Source organism: Oryzias melastigma, linkage group LG3 (assembly GCF_002922805.2).
Source record: "Oryzias melastigma strain HK-1 linkage group LG3, ASM292280v2, whole genome shotgun sequence".
NCBI classification, from domain to species: domain Eukaryota; kingdom Metazoa; phylum Chordata; class Actinopteri; order Beloniformes; family Adrianichthyidae; genus Oryzias; species Oryzias melastigma.
Genome location: NC_050514.1, coordinates 16,249,086 through 16,257,408, shown reverse-complemented (window position 1 = coordinate 16,257,408; position 8,323 = coordinate 16,249,086). Strand labels below are relative to the sequence as shown.

The window sequence follows — 8,323 nt, the reverse complement described above, 5'->3', positions numbered from 1 at the left end:
TGAAAATTATGCCCAAATTATGACAGAAATAACTAATAAACTATCAATAACATGGAAGCTAGTCTTATACTATTTTTGAACACACAGTCATATGTTTATTGATGTTTCTCAATTTCATTATTGATTGATTGTCATTTGAAGTTCTGTCACACAAAATTATGTTTCAGTACCAGCTAAGGTTGACCGCGGTTCATTTAACTTTATTAATCAATTGGCGTCACACAACACATTGGCTACGATCAAGCACTTTAACAGCTAATAAACTAAATATTTAGAGCTCTTACAAGGTCAAAGTAAATGATCTTCTAATGAAGAGAGAGTGGGTCGCCCATGTCTGCATCCACATCAATAATCCTATATAGCTTTCTATATAATAATGTATTAACAGTCTGCTAATTATCTATGGATTAAATACTGTGAGTGGAAACTAAAAGCACATTGCATGCTTTGGAACTTTTCAATTATTTAAAAAATCATGCAAAAAAAAGGTAGACTGATGGTGACATTTTTAATCAAATCTATTTAAAGTATTCTAACTCCTACACAATTATAATTCTTAAAAACTTAAGCAACTATAACTGAATCTAATACATTTAACACCGACTGTTACTTTGCTCATGAATATAAACACTAATCCCAGTCACACATACATCTTGATAACTTCAAATTCTCTTTACTATCCATCCCCCAAATTATAGAAAATTCTCATTTTAACTTCTAAACATCAAAGGCACAAACAACTCCAGCTTGAACCCCTCTCCCCCATTTTGATTCTGCGATGACATGTATTCTTTATGAGGAATGACTCATCTAAACTTGTCTCATCCTGAGCGAGTGGCTCCCGCTGCATCCCAATGATGCTTTGTGGAAAAGGCTGTGTTAAATAAATGCATGTGCACTGCTTTTGTGCTGCACTGGCTGTGTGCTACGACGTGCCAGGCGGGCCCGTATACCCCACGTGATGCAACAACAATGATGCAAGAACAATGTCAGGGCTCCCGTTTGATATTACGCCTTTGTCTTTGGAAACAGACAAAGGAGGCAAAACCGTGCAGCACTGCATCCAAAATGCTTTAGCTGTGTCTATATATTCAGACAAGTGTATGGACAGTTATGCATTTACACATTTCCATTTCATTGAAGCATAACATGATCAATACTGTTAGTAGAAAGAAACAAGCACTGCTGAATGAGCTAAAACCACAGAAGTGAAGTGGAAGTTGTAGTTGCGGAATTTGAATACATTTCTAGCTGTGAAGGCTGATCCGCCTGGCATCTGGTCTTTTAGTATCATACTCTTCCATCTCATAAACAGTGAAAAAATTCTGCAGTACAGACAGCATCAAGCCAAGCTGTATCACGCAGAATACTGATCATATCCACCTGCTGTAAAACGAGGAACTGACTTCGATAAGACATACAAGCAACGCTCGTTTTCCCAAGAAGTCGTTTGTTTTAAAACCAGTTTAAGAGATCTGCCGGATACCCACAGGGTTTATGCCATAAATGCCACGTTTATACTTGCCATACTTTTACAGAGTGTGAAGGAAAAGAATGCGCATGTATCTATCCAGAACTAAGAACAGATAATAGCCAAACAAATTAAATAAAAGCTAAGAAAAAATGTCCCATCTTGAGCATAAAACTTATAATTTTAAGCTTTGACCATGATTTTTCCCCCAACATCTCTAAATGGGGGGTCTAGAATAAACACACACAATCTGTGTTTAATTTGTTAAGTCTAATTGGGAGAAGCTGGCTATCTCAAATCCTGTATCAGCTGTAAGAAAAGATAAAACTTCAGGGTAAACTGGAATGCTAATCGACTTAAACGTGTTCTAATCAATCGGAAACCTGGCTTTACTAACAAGGTATGTCCGAAATGACCCACAGAGGACGCAGATCTGAAGCCTGGATAGAATCTATCGCGCTATTACCCAACAAGAAGAGGAGAGCTCCAGCGTTTCATGTGAATCTGTTAGATGTGACTGTTGGCTCAGACAACAGGTGAGACTTGGAGCTGTCAAATCAGTTGTTAGGATGTGTAGGTGTGTGCGTGTTTGCGTGTTAAGCTGCCCTGTCTGGTTTTAAAAACAGCTTTAGAAGAAATATCCATCTTGCACGACCAAAATGCAATATCAAAGTCTGTGGAAAAGAGAGGAAAATACTTTATTTTAAAAATACAAAAAGAAGGAGATAGAAGGAGAAACAGTTTTTATGAAGAATTGTGGAAACTCCTTCATCTTAAAAGAAGAGGAAATATGATTCAACCCAAGAGATTCTTTGTGTTTTTGTTATAAATGCTGAGTTTGCTCTTCTTAAAAATGTCAATTTTTTAATCCTAGATTTATATAATAGAGTAACCCCCAAGAAAATGTTACAAACATCACAAATAAATCATGCATGTTCAGAATTACACCTCAAAGTCCAACTCAAACATCTTTTGATAAGTTTTAATTAGGATGAAGTCCTTTTTAGGCTAAATCTGAAAACATGTAACTTTCGGGGAACATAGTTTCATCACAGTTCATCAGAAATTCGCCTCCGAGTTGTGAATGGGACTGTTGGCATGATTTCCCATAATCCTTTTGCCTATGGCCCCTCACGACCCCAACATAACATTACAGGTGCAACAATAATGCCGAGCAATATCTGAGCTGTACAGTTTTGAGCCTGTTCCAGCTCAGGCGAGGAAAAAAGACGGCACGCATGGATCTAGTTGTTTACAAGTGGATGCATCGGAATGGAGTGGAGCAGGGAGCTTTTGGCCTGCCAACTCTAGCTCCTCTGTCACTGCTACAAGCTTTTTCCAACTGCATTTTATCACCTACTCTTAATTCACCACAAAACAAATATTTAATCTTATTTGGCTTTAGAAAAAAACAGCTACAAAAACATTTTGGAATCATCAAAAACACAATTTTCATTTAACTTTTTAATTAATTTGCAAATTTTTCCAAATAGAGCAGAAAATTCCGTTTTTACTCTCATTCAGCAATTTTCTTAATGAGTGAGCATATAATGAAAGTGTCACTAAAAGGCTTTAGCACCAATTGCACTTCAGACAGTTGACTCATGCCTGTGTATTGTGCTGGGATCATTTTTGAACTTTTGCACCAATAATCATCATTGAAGAGGAGCTCTCTGAACACATGCATTCATCTTTCCTGTCCTGGGAGAAGCTCTTATTTTGTGTTATTGCCGAAGGAAGGGAGGCTGAAGACGGCTTTGCATTTAGTGTGTTGTCGTGTGCAATTTTGGATACTTTGCGTGTCTGCGGAACATCATGAATTTGAGCTGGGTTTGGCTGACGGAGCGGCTGCAGCACAGTCCCAAGTTCTTGTCTCCCCTGCTCACTGCCATGCATCCATCTGGTCCAGTCTGTCTCTTTTCTGCCTGGGTCAGAGTAACATTCTGCTCAGATCAAGATCCTCTCCAGCATTTGTCACAGCCCTAGCTCTGATTCTCCTCTCTCTAATTATGTCATCCTTTCCCTACTCTGACACACTCCAGCAGTTTTCTGTCCATCCAAAAGACTCTCAGCCTCCCTTTGAGTCCATCTCAGCCTCGTTCTTTAACAAATCTTCCCATCCGCGTTTTCACTGCGACCCCCACATTCATATTTGAGTAGGAAAAATCTATGAGTGTGAAAGTGAGCGAGTGCATCTCCTCCACCATTTTCGCTGCGGAGGAAACCTACATTTTCTCCTCAAGCCTTTCCCTGTTTCCCCCCCTCCTCCTTCTTCTCTCTTATCTTGCTAATCCAGATTCTGGTTTTGGTTTCGTGCTGCTCATCTTTTTTTAGCCTGAAAGCCATGTGCCACTCACTCCTACTCTCCCTCTGCCTCTTTCTCCATCTTTTTCTCCCACTGCCACCCACTCAATCCCTTTCACCTCTTCCCACTCCATTTTCTTTGCTTTCCGTTGATGTGATAGTATGCGCACCGTAGACCGCACGGCTGCTGTGTGCATACGGGACCGCTCGTACGAGGGCGTCCATGTGCGTCAGGGAGGTAACATATGTGGTCTGCCAACCTGTCTGTGGCTTGCTTGCCCACAATAAGCATGTAAGGATCTGTTTGTGATTGTATGTGGTCTGCTGACAAGAACTGCAGCAGTGTTGTCAATTGCAACGCTCTCCAATCCCACATCTCTTTCTGTGAGCTCATCCTGCTGCATTATATTGACATTCGGCAACTGTTTGTTTCTGCAGCTTACACACGTTTTACAACCCAGTGTGTCAGTAAAACACGCGCATCAGTTCCACATATAGCTTAGATTATCAGTGGGATGACCTTTTCATTTTCAACCCTTCAGCCTAAGAAGAGCCAAAGTCCAAGCTTAACTTCAAGGATAATAAACACCTTACATAAATCTTTACACATGCAAAAGATAGATTTATTTAGGAAATTAGAAAAAAACTACACATAGAGTCAGTTGTAAAAGAAATTAGCCAAAGTTTTTAAAAATACTTAGTTTTCCTTTCTGAAAAATTTGTGTCAAAAAAATGCTCCAAGAAAATTGTGTTTTGGATGTTTTTAACTTGTTCTCGTAGCATTTTTCTCATGATGACATATAAAGAAAATTAAGATTAAAACTTTTTCTGAGTATTTCTTTTTTCAAATCATGGTGAATCAGGAGCAGACGAAAAAATGCACAAGCTCCCTGCTCCGCTCCATTCCAACGGATCCACTTACAGACAAATAAATCCATCTACGTCTTTGTTTTCCTAAACTGAGCTGAAGTCTGGCTTAAAACTGTACGGCTGGATACCTTTGATATTGCTCACCATTTTTGTTGCACTGGCAATGTTAGGTTGAGGTTGTACGGGGCTATAAGCTGGTGGGAGAGAGTGCAAAGAAAGGAATTATGGGAAATGAACACAGGCTTACTCCATGTTAAAAGTCCCGCCCATAACTCAGAGGCGAATTTCTGATGAACTTCTGTCGGTCTGCAGAAACTATGTCCTAGAAATGACAGTTTTTTTTATTTTATTTTGCCTAAAAACAGCATAATCTTAATTATAAGACCACCGGAAACGTTTTTACAACAGATCACAAAATAACTGGAGTGCAACTTCAGAGATTTTTTAATAGATATTATAAACATAGACTTCAAGGGCCCTGAGAATATAACTGAAGACTAAAGTTTTACCAAAACTATGATACCGTACTAACTGATTCCTATTTATTTTCCATTAAAAAAAAGGAAAAATAGCTAAATTGCCATTTTTTTTCTTTAATAAATGTATACATATACCCTTGGTATTTCTATAGAGAATTTTCTTGAGATATAATGTAAATTAAAAAAAAAAAAAAAGTCCATGATGAAAAAAAAAGCTTGTTTCTTGGTTTTAAACAGTCAAAATTGTAATTTCTTGCTTTTTAGGTAGCCTCAAACATAAAAAAACATATTTACTAAAATGTACATCAAACAGATGAAAATGATATAAAAAAGAGGGAAAAGTGTAAACAACTCAGGTTATATTTTGTTCAAATACTTGAAACATGAATGACAAATGAATGCATATGATAAGTGAGATTCCTTTAAATTCACCACAAGTCGTTCAGAAATGTGACTCTACAAACAAGTGATGATAAACTCTCTTAAACAAATCTGAAAAAAATATGCTCATTTATTTATCCATATTTATTAAACTTGCATCCATATATTAAAGGTAAAAAAATCAGATATACTTTGCTTCTCCCTGATCGTTCTTCCAGTGTGTCACCACGTCCACACTGATAAAATGAAGTCAAGCTAGCTGGAGCTCACAGTTGAAACACTACAATTATAAACATAAGGGCAGCTGAATGGAAATTACCCTTTGTAAGAGCTGAAATGATCGAATTAGTAATTGAGAAAAAAAACAAAACAAAAAAAAACATATAGATCCAACTAGTGACAGCCTTTTAAAAGTAATCAAGTTTTTTGGTTCAACTTTTTTTTTTTTTGGCAACAGTTTGATTCCGTAGAGCAGTGCAGGTATGTCCAATTTCTTATCAATTTGTGCAAACTTTTCATAGCAACATTTGGATGTTTTTCTATCAAAATATGTTCTGCCAGAATAAAATAATGCCTACAACTGTTTGAGTTTGTGACGTGTAGAGCCGATTAACTGTAAAAGTCAACTTGAATAACCAAGTAAAACTTCATGTAGCTTTTTACCACATTTTTATTCTATTTAGGATTTTTAACAAATGTAATATTATCTTTAAGTCCAGGAAATGTCTATTAAAATAGACATTTTTAATGTGAGATTTCTTTGAAAAAATAAAAGGAAAAAAATAGCAGCTTTGTAATAAAAATCACAAGAGTTACATATTAAAAACTATTCAGAACACAGCAGGACAAATTCATTTCTACAGCCTGAACAACAGTTCAGAATAATTTGGAACTGTCCACATTCATTACATTCAAATAAGATTCATGTCTTAAATGCAACCTAGAGGGGGGAAAAAAAAGACTACAAAAGTTAATTTTCATTCGTTTTAAAAGCATGTGAAACATGCAATAAAATTTGACACTGCTGCCGAATACTGTATAAGATTATTCTGCAGCTTCCTTATACTAAAAGAGACATCATTCTTTATGTCTCCGCAATAAACATAATGTCTAAAATTCAATGTCAATCAAAAGTACCAGTACTTACAAAGAAAAAGACTTTCTTGATCCAACAGGACACAAAATGTAAGAGCTTGTACAAGGTGATAGAACAAACAAAAGCAAGACACAACTGCCAGGACTACTCCACTAATGGCATGTGTAGCTTTTACTGGACAACTGGGATATCATCTCATCAAGGGTTTGTGCTGGACTGATGCAGCCTGATATTGTCTTTGCTTGAGGGATTTCCAAGAAGTGTTTTTCTACCACAAAAACACAAATTCAGTCATTCATTTTGTTGGATTAATCTATGAATGTAGGATTTTTAAATTGTGCAAACTCATAGGAAATATGAATTGTGTGACATTGCCTAATACAAATAATTAATGAAAGAAAAAATGCTTTGCCGGTGGTTTCAGCAACAGCACAATTAATGAATCCAACAAGTCAATGCGTGCTCATTGTCATAGTGAAAGACAGTTGCTGAGAGAAGCGTCCTGCAGGCCTAATTCATGGAGAAAAACACCCAGAATTGTGTCAGTCTGCAGGAACTGGAAGTGCAGCTCCGTGTGAAGCCTATCCGAACCCGGCAGCGACGGCTCACCTGTGTGTTGACGATGCCTCGCCAAGATCCAACGCATCGGTTCCGCTTTCATTCCCATATCCTTCCGACTGTTGACCCGCCTTAGCCTCGCACCAAAGCGACCGGCGGGGCTCGGGTGAGAGGAGTTTGAAATGTCCAGAATCAAAATAGCCGTTCAAACGTCATTACAAAAGAAAGATGAATGGAGTCTGACACATCAAAGCTCGGCGGCTTTTTTGTGTGTTCCCTCTCATGCAGGACAAGCTAATATCAGCCGTCAGGTGTGAAATTAATGACACGGTGGTTCCAAAGCAGAACTGACAGCTCCGTCCCCTCTTCGACTGCAACACGTCGTCGGCTCTCCACAGAGTGTGAATCTCCAACACGTCCTACCGTCAGAGCTCGGCATGATCATTTGTGGACACGGGAGGAAGCGGACACTCGTGTTGCTCGAGGAAGATGAGTGTTTTCGGCTCGGACTGTGTCGCCGCTGGCTCGCGTGTACCATCCGCAGGGCAACTCCCAAATCCGGACATGGTCCCGAGCTAAAGCGGCTACAGAATGTAGCATTCCTTTTAATTTTTTTTTTCTCGCCGAGAATCTAGCCCATCCCTTGGGACATTTTTCCCCACTGAAAGGTACGTACGAAGGCGCTATTCGCCTAGCGTACGTCACTAGCTGCGCAAATGACGTGTGGTATTTGGTGTGTGAGGAACACGTTGGGAATAATGGTTGGGAATCCTGCGGTGAAAGGGCGCCACCGGTGGTTTGTAAACACAACACAAACTACAATATAGGCTTAGAACTCTTTTTTATTCTCGCTTCAAAACTTTATTCATCTGAATATGCTTAACATTGTCACATTTTTAAAGATATAATAGAAAATCGTACTCTTCAAAGTAAAAGCCCCCAAAATATTTGGCCTTTTTTATTCATATATTCCGGCCATTCATAGTAATAAATTTGGCAAAAAATATTCACACATTTGAGACGCTGACCTATTTAAGGTTTTAAAAAAGAAACGTCACTGATTTTTGTTATAAAGCAACACGCGCCGCACCTGCCACTTTTACAGTAATCCTCTTGACTTCTGTGCATATTCTTTGGGTTATTGTGAAAGGGCGTTGGGCGGAA

The 8,323-nt window shown here is 38.4% G+C and overlaps 1 protein-coding gene across 1 annotated transcript in view; it reads right to left on the bottom strand.

Annotated features, from left to right (window-relative positions):
- Positions 1 to 8,109, bottom strand: part of dagla (diacylglycerol lipase, alpha) — a 38,808-nt gene extending 30,699 nt beyond the window's left edge. Inside the window, exon 1 of the mRNA XM_024295448.2 lies at positions 7,211 to 8,109. The gene's annotated coding sequence lies outside the window, so the exon portion shown is untranslated. The remainder of the gene's footprint in view (positions 1 to 7,210) is intronic.
- Between the last annotated feature and the right edge of the window lie 214 nt (positions 8,110 to 8,323).